A 17166-nucleotide genomic window follows, 5' to 3' on the forward strand; every position below is an offset into this window, starting at 1 on the left:
ACAAGAAGACATCTTCCACTCCCTGTGATTTCATCTCTGACCTGACGACCAATCAGCACTCCTGACTCACTGGTTTCCCCCCACCCACCAAGTTGTCCTTAAAAATTCTGATCCCCAAATGCTGGGGAGACTGATTTGAGTAATAAAAAAAATCTGGTCTCCCACAAAAAAAAAAAAAAAAAAAAGTCTCACAATCAAAAAACAGAAGAAACTATAGATTTTTGGTCCATCTGTAAATTGCATAGCAACCCCTTAACTTCCAAAGAAAAGGACGAAAAATGAAATTCTATTAAGAAAAGAAAACACTTACCCAGCTGCTTTGAGCATCCTGTGAATTAAAACTTGAACTCGCCGGGCACAGTGGCTCATGCCTGTAATCCCAGCACTTTGAGAGGCCAAGGCGGGCAGATCACCTGAGGTCAGGAGTTCGAAACCAGCCTGACCAACATGACGAACCTTGTCTCTACTAAAAATACAAAAATTAGCCGGACGTGGTGGCGGGCACCTGTAATTCCAGCTATTTGGGGGGCTGAGGCAGGAGAATCACTTGAACCGGGGAGGTGGAGCTTGCAGTGAGCCAAGATCGTGGCATTGCACTCCATAGCCCAGGCGACAAGAGCAAAACTCCATCTCAAAAAAAAAAAAAAAAGAAAGAAAGAAAACTTGACCTCCAGGGAGCAGCAGTTCTCCAACACTGAAGACAAGCAATACTCCAAGTTAAAGGTTTTTGTCTCTGGGATCTTTTGTACACCAATCCTGTTCCCAAACAGTCAAGGCACAGCCTCACTCATTTGCCCGGAAGCAAATTAAATCTACACTAATTAACAATGAGAGGAGGTGGAGCAATATGGGTGAATAGAACCCTCCAACAATTGTTCCCCCCACAACCCAGCCCACTCATAGGAACACCAAATTGAACAACTAACCATGCAAGAAACTACTTTCATAAGAACCAAAAATCAAGTGAGTGATCACAGTACCTGGTTTTAACATCATATCAAGGAAAGAGGCACTGAAGAGGGTAGGAAAAACAGCCTTGAATTACTGACACCACTCCTCTCCCATCCCTTGGTAGCAGCTGCATGGTGCAGAGAGTGTGCTTGGGGGAAAGGGGGCGCAGTGATTGTGGGACTTTGCATTGGAACTCAGTGCTGCCCTATCACAGCAGAAAGCGACATGAAGTGGGATTCAGATGGCACCCATGGAGGGAGCATTTGGACCACCCCTAGCCAGAGGCAAATCACCCATCCCAACAGTCAGAACCTGAGTTCCACCTAGCCCCACCACCACAGGCTAAAGCACTCTGGTGTCCTAAATAAGCTTGAAAGGCAGTCTAGACCACAAGGACTGCAATTCCTGGCTAGGTCCTGGTGCTGTGCTGGGCTCAGAGCCAGTGGACTTGGGAGGCATGCGACCTAGGGAGACACCAGCTGAAGTAGCCAAGGGAGTGCTCACATCACTCCTCCAACCCCAGGCAGTGCAGCTCTGAGAGAGACTTCTTTCTGCATGAGGCAAGAAGAGGGGAGAGTAAAGGGGACTTTGTCTTGTAACTTGGATACAAGCTCAACCACATTAGAACAGAGCACCAAGCAAAGTTCCCAGGCCCCCATTCTAGGACCTAGCTCCTGGACGACATTTCTAAACACACTTTGGGCCAGAAGAGAATCCACTGCCTTAAAGGGAAAGTCCTGACAAGTCTTTGTCAGTCCTGACAAGATTAATTACCTGCCAAATAAAGAGCCCTTGGGCCTTGAATAAACATCACGGGTACCCAGGCAGTACTCGCCGCAGGCCTTGCATGAGACCCAGGGCTGTACTGGCTTCAGGTATGACCCAGCATATTCCAGCCATGGTGGCCATGGGGAGGGACTCCTTCTGCTTGAGGGAAAAGAGAGGGAAGAGTAAAGGGGACTTTGTCTTGCAGCTTGGGCACCAGCTCAGCCACAGTGGGGTGGAGTACCAAGCGGGCTCCTGGGGCCCCTGATTCCAGGCCTTGGATTCTGGGCAGCATTTCTAGTCCCACCTTGGGCCAGAGGGAAGCTCACTGCCCTGAAGGGAGAGATCCAGGCCTGGCAGCATTCACCACAAGCTGACTGAAGAGCACTTGAGCTTTGCGTGAACATCAGCAGTAGCCAGGCACTACTTGCCATGGCCCTGGGACAGTGTTGGCCATGGGGAGACCCTCCTTCTGCATGAGGAAAGGAGAGGGAAGAGTGGGAAGGAGTTTGTCTTGTGGCTTGGGTGCCAGCTCAGCTGCAGTAGAGCACAGCACCAAGAAGATTCCCAACTCCATGCCCTGGTTCCCAAGTGGCATTTCTGAACCTGCCCTGGGGCAGAGGGGAGCTCACTGCCCTGAAGGAAAGGACACAAGCCTGGCTGGATTTGCCATTTGCTGACTGAAAAGCCCTTGGGCCTTAAGTAAACGTCAGCAGTAGCAAGGCCATGGGCACCACAGGCCTTGAGTGAGACCCAGTGCTGTGCCGGCTTCACGTCTGACCCAGCATAGTCCCAGTAGTGGTAATCACAGGAGTGTCTGTGTCACCCCTTCCCCAGCTCCAGGCAGTTCACCACAGAGAGAGAGAGACTCTGTTTCGTTGGGGGATAGTAAGGGAAGAGAACAAGAGGCTCTGCCTGGTATTCCAAGGAATTCTTCTAGCTCTTATCCAAGTGAAAGTTAGTATGAAAAGGCTACATAATTATATGTGATTTGGAAAAGGCAAAGGCTATAGAGCAGTAAAAAGACCAGGGGTTTCCAGGAACTTGGGGGGAGGAAGGAGGGTGAGATGAAGGAAATTTAGGGGATGGTAAAACCATATTTTATGACACTGTCATGGTGAATACATGACATTATGCATTATGAAAACCCATAGAACTTTATAGCCCAAAGTATGCAAAGTAGTTATGCACATTTTAAAAACTGTTTAGGAGGTCAGGGAGTCCCAGGATAGAAGGCAGACCATGACAAAAGACTCTTACTGGGTTACAAATGTGAGAAGTAATCACACTGAAAGGAGTTGGGAGGGTAAGAGCTGACCTGACTAACTTGGGAAATGAACAGGGTCTCTAAGACTAAAGGCAAAAAGGACTGCACATAAGCATCATATACTAGTTAGTAAAGTTACTTTCCCTGGGGATGTGAGTTAACATACACATATATATTTCTTTGTTCTGTCAGCTTAGAGAGTCTAGAAGCAATGACACCCCTGTAGCAATAGGAATATCTAGTGTCCAGAACTTGGTTTCTAATAGCATTCTCTAGTAAAAGAAACAGGCTTCCTTGGAGAAATGACTGACTCTAGCACTTGGGCAAGAAATATACAAGATGAGCCTGAAGAAGAATTTTAATCTAAGGGAACATGTGGCACCATGACAAAGCTGTGTGTTAGGCACTGAGGAAGGAGCTGAGGTATGAATGAAACCCTTTCCCTGAAGGCAATGGGAATTCATTCATGAAGAAGGGAGATAGACCTGTTTAAAGAGAGTAGCCATGTTTCTGTTCCGCAAACTCACTGAGGTCATTTCCACCTCATGGTCTTGGTTCTTGAGATTTTCACTCCCTGAAAGTCACTTTTTCTGGATTTTCCTGTGGACAGGAGCTGTGAGATCTTCTACTAAGAACCAACACCAACTCGTCAACCATAAGGAAGAGAACCTGCAGCTCTAGTTGAGCCTTCAGAGGACTAACATCTAACTGCAACCTCATAAGAGACCCATAGCTGAAAGCACCCTGCCAAGCCACTCCTGAATTCCAGACTCACAGAAACTGTTAGAGATAATGGATTTATATTATCATTTTAAGCCACTAAGATATTGGGGTTGATTATAATACAGCAATAGATAATTAAATGTTTGTCATGCCCCAGGTATCGGCAGCCTCAGCATGGTAAGACTAAAGGAGGAGGTGCTCCCTGGCTGTTCACTCCCATAACTTTGATAGAGGAATAGGGCTATAGGGGAGTAATCTTTAGCATCTGCACACAAGACAGAGGTGAACTCAACATCAATACCCTTTTGCTTAGGAACTTATGCTTGGGAACTCATCTTTGCCTTCGTAATCTAACAAACAAAACAATAGTATCTTTGGTCATATATTGAGCCTTTAATGTGATGAATCCTCACAATAAGGTAGATATTTTTTTCTTTCTTTTCCAGAATGGTGGCTCATCCAAGAAAAAAAATTGACACAATGTTATACAATGGTTAAATGACAGCTACTCTTGACTCTTCAGAGGCCAGACCAGGACAATGAGCAGAGAAGGGAATTATGTCTAGAGGGGAAAGGAATCCAATAGAGAGCAAGAAGTTGAAAATACAAGGGGATGAGAAGTGATTAATGAAACAAAGACCCAGAGGAAGCAACAGATAATGGTGTCAAGAGGCTCAGGGGAAATATTGCCTTGGACAAAGAGAGGAATAGTCTCTTTTAAAGAAGATGAGTGTTTTGCAGAAAGTATATCATAATGGTTAAGACCAAAAACTCTGATGTCAGACAGACTTGGATCTGAATGCTGGCTCTGTCACTTATTAATGAAGGGGCAGTTGTGGTCATTCACCTGTTTAGATGCCCAAAATCTGCACTGACTTATCGTCAAGTAATTCCTTGTCATATAAGACAAAGTGAAAGAGCACATCTTCTCTGAAGACAGGAAGGCCACAATTTTGCTTCTAGGGTAAAGGCATGTGACCCCCAGTTTATTCTGCTCAAGATCCTAACTCCAGGATTAAGTCACCCACCATGGCCCATGTGTCCTCACCAATGGTTATGGAGTTATGATCCTGTGGTTGGCAGCCCCACCAAGAGGCAGTTCCCCACAGGGTCATGAAGTACAGACAAAAGCAGTTTACTTCTACTACATCCTCCTTCAAGAGAAACTAATAGAAGAATCAGATGAAAATTTAAATTTTTAATATAACACAGACTTTCCAGGAAATAGAAATAAAGCATAAAAAAGCACATAACTTAAAGCATTTTGGTCAGTTTAAAATTGTATTAAAAGAAATAAAGGATGGTCCAGAAGTAACAAATTGGTGGTCTAAAAGATGAAATGGAAGAGATATTTCACAATGGAAAACAAAATACAATGAAATGAAAATTGTTAGCTGGGGTAATGCTTCCTGCACATTCCTCATGCTTTCATGAAAAAACCTGCTACACTCTCAAAGAGGGAAAAGTATTTTAAAGAACACTTTCATGCCACCTCTATAAATAATAAGCTCAAGAATTAGAAAGAAAAAAGTAGAAGTTACAATTAGAAACATAATAGAAGAAAATTTCTCAGAACTGAAGGAAAACATGAGTTTTTAGATTGAGAGGATTCACCAGGTCCCAGGGATATCCATGAGAAAAAGCACATATCTAGAAACAAAATTTTTTTTAATTATATTTCCAGGATAAAAAGGCAGTGTCAGAAGCTTCTAGGCAAAAGATACAAGATACCAACAAAGGAAAGAGAATCAAACTAACATCAGACTTCTCATCTGCAATTCTGGAAGAAACACAGTACAGTGGCCAACCACAATGGCTCATGCCTGTAATTCCAACACTTTAGGAGGTCAAGGCAGGAGGATTGCTTGAGGCCAGGAGTTCAAGAGCAGCCTTGGCAACATAGAATTGTATGCACCATAAAATAAAGCAACAAAATAAGTATGTAATGTAAAAACTACTAAAAATATAAGAACTTGTTTAAATGCTTAATCACATGGGGATTTTAATATAGTTCTCTGAGTATTTTACCATTCAAGTAAATAGAAAATAAGTAAGAATATTTACATTGATTAAGGGAGTGAAAAGCTTAATTTAATAGAGGACGTTGTCCCATATCATATGAAAGAACCAAGTTCTTTGGCAAAAAGAAATCATTACTAAATTCCCAAAACCAAAGATTATCAGTCTCTTGTTTCTGACCATAGTCCATTAAGGCCAGAAGTCAATCACAAACAAAAGTGACCAAAGGAAATAAACCACCTGGAAATTTATTCAGAAAAATAACATTAAGCCCCTCTTCTCGAGCTTTATTAGTTCTTCTGTGGCCAAACAGGCATGTAAGTATATGGTTATATGACTCCTTTCCACAGGGGCTGATAGAGAGTGAAAATGAACCCTAAGAGAAACAAGACCGAGGTGGATCCTGGGTGACAGCTGGATGCGAAGTTTGCTCTGTGTGTTGGGCATTCACAGAAGTGACTGTACTCTTTCCAGGATGCCCGTGTCAGAAGTAGCATTCCCATGACCCTTCACCTACCCTGGGAAGCGGGCATTTCAGGCCCTGTTATAAGCATCCTTTCCCCAACTCTCCTGCCTGCTAGTCACTCTTCCTCTCTTGACCTCAGTGCTCCCATCTGTAAAATAAGGAAGTCTGACCTATTTTATTTCAAAGAGCCTGATGTTATGCATTGTCTAAAAATGGGTTTACTACGATGTGTTTAACAGATTTAAGATTTTTTAATGTGTTAAAAATATGTGTATAAGAAAAGAATAGATAAACAATCATGTCGTCTGCAAACAGGGACAATTTGACTTCCTCTTTTCCTAATTGAATACCCTTTATTTCCTTCTCCTGCCTGATTGCCCTGGCCAGAACTTCCAACACTATGTCGAATAGGAGCGGTGAGAGAGGGCATCCCTGTCTTGTGCCAGTTTTCAAAGGGAATGCTTCCAGTTTTTGCCCATTCAGTATGATACTGGCTGTGGGTTTGTCACAGATAGCTCTTATTATTTTGAGATACGTCCCATCAATACCTAATTTATTGAGAGTTTTTAGCATGAAGGGTTGTTGAATTTTGTCAAAGGCTTTTTCTGCATCTATTGAGATAATCATGTGGTTTTTGTCGTTGGTTCTGTTTATATGCTGGATTACATTTATTGATTTGCGTATATTGAACCAGCCTTGCATCCCAGGGATGAAGCCCACTTGATCATGGTGGATAAGCTTTTTGATGTGCTGCTGGATTCTGTTTGCCAGTATTTTATTGAGGATTTTTGCATCAATGTTCATCAAGGATATTGGTCTAAAATTCTCTTTTTTGGTTGTGTCTCTGCCCAGCTTTGGTATCAGAATGATGCTGGCCTCATAAAATGAGTTAGGGAGGATTCCCTCTTTTTCTATTGATTGGAATAGTTTCAGAAGGAATGGTACCAGTTCCTCCTTGTACCTCTGGTAGAATTCGGCTGTGAAGAAAACCCCATCGTCTCAGCCCAAAATCTCCTTAAGCTGATAAGCAACTTCAGCAAAGTCTCAGGATACAAAATCAATGTACAAAAATCACAAGCATTCTTATACACCAACAACAGACAAACAGAGAGCCAAATCATGAGTGAACTCCCATTCACAATTGCTTCAAAGAGAATAAAATACCTAGGAATCCAACTTACAAGGGATGTGAAGGACCTCTTCAAGGAGAACTACAAACCACTGCTCAAGGAAATAAAAGAGGATACAAACAACTGGAAGAACATTCCATGCTCATGGGTAGGAAGAATCAATATCGTGAAAATGGCCATACTGCCCAAGGTAATTTACAGATTCAATGCCATCCCCATCAAGCTACCAATGACTTTCTTCACAGAATTGGAAAAAACTACTTTAAAGTTCATATGGAACCAAAAAAGAGCCCACATCGCCAAGTCAATCCTAAGCCAAAAGAACAAAGATGGAGGCATCACACTACCTGACTTCAAACTATACTACAAGGCTACAGTAACCAAAACAGCATGGTACTGGTACCAAAACAGAGATATAGATCAATGGAACAGAACAGAGCCCTCAGAAATAACGCTGCATACCTACAACTATCTGATCTTTGACAAACCTGAGAAAAACAAGCAATGGGGAAAGGATTCCCTATTTAATAAATGGTGCTGGGAAAACTGGCTAGCCATATGTAGAAAGCTGAAACTGGATCCCTTCCTTACACCTTATACAAAAATCAATTCAAGATGGATTAAAGATTTAAACGTTAGACCTAAAACCATAAAAACCCTAAAAGAAAACCTAGGCATTACCATTCAGGACATAGGCATGGGCAAGGACTTCATGTCCAAAACACCAAAAGCCATGGCAACAAAAGCCAAAATTGACAAATGGGATCTAATTAAACTAAAGAGCTTCTGCACAGCAAAAGAAACTACCATCAGAGTGAACAGGCAACCTACAACATGGGAGAAAATTTTCGCAACCTACTCATCTGACAAAGGGCTAATATCCAGAATCTACAATGAACTCAAACAAATTTACAAGAAAAAAACAAACAACCCCATCAAAAAGTGGGCGAAGGACATGAACAGACACTTCTCAAAAGAAGACATTTATGCAGCCAAAAAACACATGAAAAAATGCTCATCATCACTGGCCATCAGAGAAATGCAAATCAAAACCACTATGAGATATCATCTCACACCAGTTAGAATGGCAATCATTAAAAAGTCAGGAAACAACAGGTGCTGGAGAGGATGTGGAGAAATAGGAACACTTTTACACTGTTGGTGGGACTGTAAACTAGTTCAACCATTGTGGAAGTCAGTGTGGCGATTCCTCAGGGATCTAGAACTAGAAATACCATTTGACCCAGCCATCCCATTACTGGGTATATACCCAAATGACTATAAATCATGCTGCTATAAAGACACATGCACACGTATGTTTATTGCGGCATTATTCACAATAGCAAAGACTTGGAACCAAACCAAATGTCCAACAATGATAGACTGGATTAAGAAAATGTGGCACATATACACCATGGAATACTATGCAGCCATAAAAAATGATGAGTTCATGTCCTTTGTAGGGACATGGATGAAATTGGAAATCATCATTCTCAGTAAACTATCGCAAGAACAAAAAACCAAACACCGCATAGTCTCACTCATAGGTGGGAATTGAACAATGAGATCACATGGACACATGAAGGGGAATATCACACTCTGGGGACTGTGGTGGGGTGGGGGGAGGGGGGAGGGATAGCACTGGGAGATATACCTAAGGCTAGATGACGAGTTAGTGGGTGCAGCGCACCAGCATGGCACATGTATACATATGTAACTAACCTGCACAATGTGCACATGTACCCTAAAACTTAAAGTATAATAAAAAATAAATAAATAAATAATAAAATAAAATAAAAAAGAATATTAAAATATTAATATTATTAAAAGAATACTAAAATATTCTTTTCTGAGCCCCCTAAGTTTAAGCCCCTGGCTCTGGAAACAAGGAGTTTTCAGTTGGTTCTGATGCGGTGTGATGAGTGTTAGGATAGAATGGGAGGAGCTATTGAGCAGAGATCCCAACACTCCCATAGGAAGGTAGACTTCCTGGTTTGTGGATCTTCTCTTTATATACTTCCATGACAGTTTTACCTTTTCTTCCATTCTTCTGCCTCCCCTCAGTGTATCTAGAACAGAGCTCTGAGTGGGGAATAATCAGTTAATGCTACTGGGCAAAAGATCAATGTCCCTTTATACTTCTCTTTGCCTATGACTCATGCCCTGGACCCCACCCCATGGAAGCAAATAAAAACCTGAGTCCAGAGCCCCATTGCAGGATGTTCTCAACTCCTGGATCTGCCACATCCTTCTCAAAGACCATAAAATTCTTGCTACTGGCTCTTACTGTATTTTTGGTCCTGTTCAGATGTTCCCAGGTAAACAGAACCAAGGAAGAAGGGAAAAACAGCTAGCATGGGGAAGTGTCCATGGAAGGCTTAATATCTTTTCCTTCATTGAGATAGGGTTTTTGGGGATGGTTGATTAGGCTTGAATTTATTAGAATGCTTTCCTCCTAGGACAAACCTAAGGCCCCATATTGGGAATGTGTATCTGGCCAGGATCCCTGGAACCATAAAGTAGGGCACGGTGTCTTATGAGAAGTCCTTTTCATACTCAGCTATAACCTCAGCATCCCAAATTGCACATGGTGCTTTGCTCCAATGTCCCAGTGACCCAACTGAGGGGCTGCCTGACTTCAGCTGTCTTTCTAATCTCTACCAAATCATGAGTCATGAGGTCTTTCTTGGACATTAAGTTCTATTATCACTTCATATAAAGTTCCTGTACTCCTATTCTGGGATAAAAGTATCTGCAGAACAGCTATGTGGATGAAAGTACAGGCCCTTCTGCTCCTTTCCAACCATAAAAGTCTGTGGTTTTTGTTAATGATTTCCAGTAAGATTTCACAAACAAATGGCCAGAGTTTTGAAACTACTGCTTATGAAGGCCTGAATAATTTTTAGACAAGGTACCATTCTCCTCTTCTGTCTGACATTTAAAACCTTTTTTCTATGCATATATAAATCCACATAAATATATATGTACCTGTACTTCTTTTTTAACCAAAAAAGGTAACTATACTTTGCTCTAAAATTTTTAAAATTCAGCAATATATTCTAGACATCTTCCTTGTCAGCACATAAAATTTTGCCTCATTGCTTCTGGAAATTACATGTTATTCCATCATATGGATAGATCCTAATTTATATACATCTAATCTCTATTGAGTGTAAAATGAAATCTTTCCAGATCTTTGATAAAACAAACAAAACTGCTACTGACCTTTTGCACATATATATACATATATATGTGTGTATATATATATACACATATATATATATACACACATATATATATATACACATATATATATATATATACACACACACTTTTTTTTTTTTTTGAGATGGAGTCTCGCTCTGTCGCCCAGGCTGGAGTGCAGTGGCATGATCTTGGCTCACTGCAATCCCTGCCTCCTGGGTTCACACCATTCTCCTGCCTCAGCCTCCCGAATAGCTGGGACTACAGGCGCCTACCACCACGCCCAGCTAATTTTTTGTATTTTTAGTAGAGACGGGGTTTCACCGTGTTAGCCAGGATGGTCTTGATCTCCTGACCTTGTGATCCGCCCGCCTCGGGCTTCCAAAGTGCTGGGATTACAGGCATGAGCCACCGTGCCTGGCCTTGCACATATATTTTTATATACTTGGGTAAAAATGTCTAAACAAGTTCCTAGAAGTCAATTTGCTAGGTTGGGTAAGTGTATCATTTTGTTTTTAATGAGCAACTTTTCTAAGTCTCCTTGGGTCATACATGGCTGGATGAAATCACTTGCCTTCTAGGACAAAAAAGTAAAAGCTTTAGAAAACTCAAATTAACTTTTTCATGCAAACCTAGAAAAATCTGGGTTGTGGCAACTTCTCAACTGTAACACTGGTGTGAAAGAAAAACTAAATACTTTAAATAGTGAAGAAAATGAACTTTTAACCTAGAACTTTATATCCATCTACACTGCTATTTAAATATAGGAGCATAATAAAAAATATTCTCAAGTGTAGGAGGACTCAGAATGCTTGCCACATAAAGACTGGAGGAAAAACTCAAATAAAAAGAGAAACAAATTGTACCACTGCCCTCCAGCCTGGGCAACAGAGTGAGACCCTGTCTCAAAAAAAAAAAAGAAAGAAAACTGGAGTGGCAATCTTAATATGTGACAGAGAAGAATTCACAGCAAAATGTATAATAAATGACAAAGAGATGGTTTACATACTGATAAAGAAATATTTGAGGTTGAGCACAGTGACTCACACCTGTAATCCCAGCACTTCGGGAAGCCCAGACGGGAGGATGACATGAAGCCTGGAGTTGGAGGCCAGCCTGGGCAACATAGTGAGAACCCCATCTCTACAAAAAAAGTTTTAATTAGCTGGCCATGGTGGTGCATACCTATAGTCCTAGCTACTTGGGAAGCTGAGGCAAGAGCTCAGGAGGTCAGGGCTACAGCGAGTGAGCCATGATCATGCTACCACTACACTCCAGCCTGAGCAACAGAATGAGACCCTGTCTCTAAATGATTATTATTATTATTATTTGTTATTATTGAGCTACAAGAACATATTAGCAACTATAATTTCAGCTTTCAAATTTACAAAACAACAAATGACAGCACTTCATGGATAAGTCAACAATAGTATTTAGAGATCTTCAACTCAAATGTTAACACTTGATTGAGAGCAACACATTGAAGGTCTAGCCAATATATTCAATAAGTTTGAATGTATTGAATATATATTTATATCTGGACATTTCTGTGCTCAACAGAGAGTAAGCATTCTTTTGAGCACATATAAAAATTTGCAAAAATGTCCCACATTTTAGACCACAAAGAAAACTTCATTAAAGAATAGCATGCCAAAAAAAAAAGAACAGCATACAGGTTGTATTCCCCTACATAATCAATAAAATTAGAAATTAACACTAAAAGAATGGCAAAGAACTCATATTTAGAAACTAACACATTAGTCTACAGACATACCACCCTAAATGCAACAATCTTGTCTGATCTCAGAAGCTAAGCAGGGTCAGGCCTTGTTGGGACTTGGATGGGAGAAACTAACACATTAGTAAATAAACTTTTCCCTACCTAAGAAATCACATTTACTAACAAGCAAGTCACATGGATGAACCAAGAACAAAATGGTGAGGTAGACCCCCTGACTGTAATAAGAGGGCATCATAAAGTTACACAGCAAAGGGCATGGATCCCAGAAGGGATAAAAAATTGGAGCCTTTTTTACAGTCAGTCTACTACATGGTATTAGAAGTCAGGACAGCATTACCTCGGAGGGGAAGAGGAACATTAATGACTGGAAGAGGTCATGAAGAGGTTTTGTAATCCTTGTTACCTGAGTAGTTTTTTCTAAGATGATTCATCCAGCTGTATACCAATAATTAGTGTACATTTCTGGAAGTATGTTCTACTTCCGTTTAAACTCAACTTTTAAAACTCGTGCATAGATTTGTTACATATAGTGTCTAGATGTATACTTTACATAACCTTATCCAGATTTCCTTCAGCTGTTCTTCTTCTATCCTTTTTTTCAGCATTCAAGCTGATTCTTCTATATCCTTTGGTCATTTAGCATGATATGTGGTATCACTGAAGTTACATAGGGTAGCAAATTTCAGCCATTGTTAGTTAAGCACTGAATCCAGTTCCTAAAGGGTTCCCAAAAATCCTTTGGGAACTATTAAGATTAATAATACAACATCGAGGCATGATGAAATGGACAATGATATCAGATGCATTTCCCAACTTACTTTTCTTTTTTAATTAAAGTATGTGGCATTAGAAAGACTATTCAGATTCATTTAGCAATCAATAGCCAGATTTTGTTGTTGGATATCTAAGTGATGGTGGTTCTAAAAGTAAAAATTGTCAATTGCCTGTACTCTATCCCATGAGACTTGGTAAATTCTATGACTTAACTATACGTTTTCTGTAAAATGACCAAATGCCTTTTACAAGCATTTCTCAAAAATAAAAGCAAGCAGATTTCCATCCACCTTAGAGATGTTACATCTTTAAGCTAAATGATCCTAAAATTAATATGGAACCATGAAAGACCTTGAATAGCAAAAGCAATCTTGAGCAAAAAGAACAAAGCTGATCACATCACACTGCCTGACTTCAAAACATACTACAAAGTTATAGCAACCAAAACAATATAGTATTGGCATCAAAACAGACACATAGACCAGCAGAACAAAATAGAAAACCTAGAAGTAAATTCACACATCTACAGCTAACTGATTTTAAACTAAGGTGCCAGGTACACACAATGGGGAAAGTATAGCCTCTTCAATAAGTGGTGCTGGGAAAACTGGATATCCACATGCAGAAGGATGAAACCAGACTCTTTTTTCTAATCATATACAAGTATTAACTCAAAATGGATTAAAGTCTTAAATGTAAGACCCAAAACTACAGGAAGAAACATGGAGGAAAATCTCCACAATATTGGTCTAGGCAAGGATTTTTTGTATAAAACCTCAAAAGCACAGGCAACAAAAGCTTGTCTAATCACATATAGACAAGTGGGATTACATTAAACCAAAAAGCTTCTGCGTAGCAAAGAAAACAACTAACAGAGCAAAGAGACAACCTACAGAATGGAGAATGTATTTATAAACCACACATCTGAAAAGGGACTAACATTCAAAACATGTAAGGAACTCAACAACAACAACAAAAAACCCAATTTTAAAATGGGCAAAAAACCTGAATAGATATCTCTCAAAATAAGACATACAAATGGCCAACAGACATATGAAAAAAAATGCTCAACATCACTAAGCATAAGGGTAATGTAGATCAAAACTACAATGAGATATCACCTCACTCCATTCAGAATGACTACTGTCAAAAAAACAAAAGATAACAAGTGTTGGTGAGGATGTGGTGAAAAGGGAACACTCACATACTGCTAGTGAGGATGTAAATTAGTACGGACATTATGGAAAATGGTTTGGAGGTTCCTCAAAAAATTAACAATATAATTATTATATGATCCAGCAATCCCACTACTGAGTATATATCCAAAGGAAACGAAATCAGTGTATCAAAGAGATATGTGCACTCATGTTTGTTACGGCACTATTCACAATAGCCAAGACATAGAATCAACCTCAGTGTCCTCCAGCAAATGAATGAATAAAGAAAATGTGACATATATACGCAATGGAATATTATCCAGCCATAAAAAAAAAATGAAATCTTGTCATTTGCAGCAACGTGGATGAACCTAGAAGACATGTTAAGTGAAATAAGCCAAGCACAGAAAAAGAAATACCATATGATTGCACTCATATGTGGACTCTAAAAAGTTGTTCTTATAGAAGTAGAGAGTAGAATAGTTACCAGAGGATGGGGAAGGCAGAACAAAGGGAAGAAGGTGAGAAACGGGTCAATAAATATAAAACTACAGTTAGATAGGAAGAATAAGTTCTGGTGGTCTATTGCATAGTAATATGACCAGAGTTGACAATAATATATTGTATATTTCAAAATAGATAGAAGAGAGGTGTTTGGATATTCTCATCACAAAGCAATGATAAATGTTTAAGATAATGGATATGCTAATTTCCCTAATTTTATCATTATACAATTTATACATATATTGAAACATCACATTGTATTCCATAAATATGTACAATTATTAAGTGTTAATTATAAACTTAAAAAATGGTTGTCGCCTCTTAAGAATTTATTAGTGTGTGGATATTCTGGCTAAGATATAAACTTTTCTATAGTACAGTGGTTCTCCCGACCACCAGCATCAGCATCACCTGGAAACCTGTTAAAAGTGCAAATTTTTAAGCCCATTACAGATCTACTGAATCAGAAACTCTGAGGGCGGGCCCAGAAACCTGTTTTAGCAAGCCCCTGGGGGAGACTGTGGTGTATGCTTAATTGTGAGAACCAGCAAATAATCTACTACAACTATGGTTCTGAGATCTCTAGTTAAAACACCGATTTTCTTCCATTTGCTGCCTCATGGAGCAATTGTTTTTTAAAACACTTTGTTGAAATATGACTGATATTCAAAAGCTGTACATATTTAATGCATACAAGTTGATGAATTTGGAGATAAGTCTACACCTGTGAAACCATCGTCACCACAATCTATGGTATAAACCCGTCCTTCACCCCTAAAAGTTTCCTCCTGCCTAGCACAATCATTTTTAAGACATTTTAAGTGACAATTGTGGGCCCAATTCCAGTTGAAATTCCTATACTTGTGGTATGGGAAATGTGAACAATTCAGCTGAGGTGGAATTAAATTAGCTTCCTTGGCCGGGCGCAGCGGCTCACACCTACAATCCCAGCACTTTGGGAGGCCGAGGCGAGCGGATCACCTGAGGTCAGGAGTTCAAGACCAGCCTGGCCAACATGGTGAAACCCCATCTCTACAAAAAATTAGCTGGGCATGGTGGCATGCACCTATAATCCCAGCTACTCAGGAGGCTGAGGCAGAAGAATCGCTTCAACTGGGGAGGCGGAGGTTGCAGTGAGCCGAGATCATGCCACCGCACTCCAGCCTGGGTGACAGACTGAGACTCCATCTCAAAAAAATAAAAAATAATAAAAAATAAAAATCAGCCTGCTTTATACAACTAATTTCACATAATCTTGCCAAATAACCCCAGTTTCTGCTATCTAGCAAGTTCCTTGGACATTGATGGTAAAATGCTTAGAAATATGATATATACCAAACCTGGCTTTGTTTACATAATTTTCCTTAATGAATTCTCTTCAGTCTGCAGGATCGTTGTGAAGATTACAGATACAGTGGCTCTCATTGTTATGACTATGAGCATCAATATCTTGAATTAATTACCTTTCTTTACTCTTTTCAGTCTGCAGGAGCCAAAAATCTTGCTGGATCATAAAAGGACACTGCAGGAAAAACTGCAAACCTGGTGAACAGGTTAAAAAGCCATGTAAAAATGGTGACTATTGCTGCATTCCAAGCAACACAGATTCTTAACCACAGAGACCATTCCCAATCACCTACCGCAAAAACCCAAACTTTTGGTAATAATTTTGGAAATAACCAAATGTATCAGTAATAATCATTATGGACCACAAGAATTTAGAGTGAAGCAGAAAAAACCGGGGGATTTCTCGGATAAGGGATTGTCAACTATTCGAGTCTCTCTTTCATGGGTCCATTAAAGCACATGACCTCCTGTCTGCTGTTACTCATCTCTGTTCTCACAGGGCTGGATTAAGACCTTGAGCTGCTCGTGGCACTGAAAATATCATGGTGTCCCATCCCCACCAATATTTAATTATAAACAAAAACAATGATAAACTAAATAGAAGGAAATCCCGAAGACTTTCAGTATTTTCCATGAAAAAATACTCTCTTGTTCCTTTCAGATAAATAAATTGGATTTGGGGGGGAAAAAATGATGTGAAATCGAGCCAAAAGGCAAAGGAAGCTATCAATAAAACATAACTGCTGGGGCGGTGGCTCACGCCTGTAATCCCAGCACTTTGGGAGGCTGAGGCGGGCAGATCACGAGGTCAGGAGATTGAGACCATCCTGGCTAACACAGTGAAACCCCGTATCTACTAAAAATACAAAAAAATTAGCCGGGCATGGTGGCGGGCGCCTGTAGTCCCAGCTACTCGGGAGGCTGAGGCAGGAGAATGGCGTGAACCTGGGAGGCGGAGCTTGCAGTGAGCCAAGATAGCGCCACTGCACTCCAGCCTGGGGGACAGAGCTGTCTCAAAAAAAAAAAAGAAAGAAAGAAAGAAAACATAACTATGAGGGTTTTAAGAAGGTGACCTTAGCCATGCAGTGACAGGATAAGTACAGAAGCCAAATTTTAGT

The sequence above is a fragment of the Pan troglodytes genome, chromosome 21 (assembly GCF_028858775.2).
Source record: "Pan troglodytes isolate AG18354 chromosome 21, NHGRI_mPanTro3-v2.0_pri, whole genome shotgun sequence".
Taxonomy (NCBI): Eukaryota; Metazoa; Chordata; class Mammalia; order Primates; family Hominidae; genus Pan; species Pan troglodytes.